We start from the raw sequence: 885 nt of genomic DNA, 5'->3' as shown, positions 1-885 counted from the left end.
TCATTTATTTTGTTCTGAAATAAATGCATTTTTGACCACAAAAAACGGACCGAACTAATTTGTAGTCCCAATATATATAAAAAATGTATATAAAAAATATATATAAAAAATATATATATATAAATAAATGTAATTATTTATAATTATTAAGTTAATGAAAAAATAATAAAATCGAAATTTAAGTTGGTAATGTATACTAAAAAATTTTTTAAATTAAAGAAATATACTTTATTAAATATAATTTTTTAACTTAAAAAAGTATATTTGTTAGATTTTAGAAAATATGTAATAAATATCTTTATATTTATTAATATAAGTAAATTAATATAAGTAAATACTACTTTTAGTATTTTTTTAAATTTGTGAAATGAGCTGTAAAACCCTTATAGAAATATCATACTAAGAATCATTGATAATTACTTATTTTCAGTATTAAAAATACTGGATAATAAGTAATTATCAATGATTCTTAGTATGATGTTTCTATAAGTGTAGTAGATCATCAATGATCTATACAAATTATATATATCATTTTGTATAGATTATTATTTATAATCTACAAAGATCTTAGTGGATGTAACATTTCTCATGCAAATAAAAAGATAGATCTTTGAAGATATATTTATATCTAATAGAAAATCTTATCAGATCCAATTTGCTCTAATGTGATCTACATATATCTAATGCAATCACTTCATTTTTTCCCTGGTGCTTACGTCAGACTGCTACCCAGACAGCACTCGACGTCCAATGGACGTCCAATTTTGATTTTTATTTAATCCCAACGTCCATGGACCTAATATGGACATCTTAATTATGTACCTTATAGGATGTACAAAACCCTTATAGAAATATCATACTAAGAATCATTGATAATTACTTATT

The sequence above is a fragment of the Odontomachus brunneus genome, unplaced genomic scaffold (genome assembly GCF_010583005.1).
Source record: "Odontomachus brunneus isolate Ranch 3 - 2012 unplaced genomic scaffold, Obru_v1 Obru_scaffold_064, whole genome shotgun sequence".
Lineage (NCBI taxonomy): Eukaryota > Metazoa > Arthropoda > Insecta > Hymenoptera > Formicidae > Odontomachus > Odontomachus brunneus.
The sequence above is the reverse complement of the archived record's forward strand: the minus strand, read 5'-3'. Positions refer to the sequence as shown.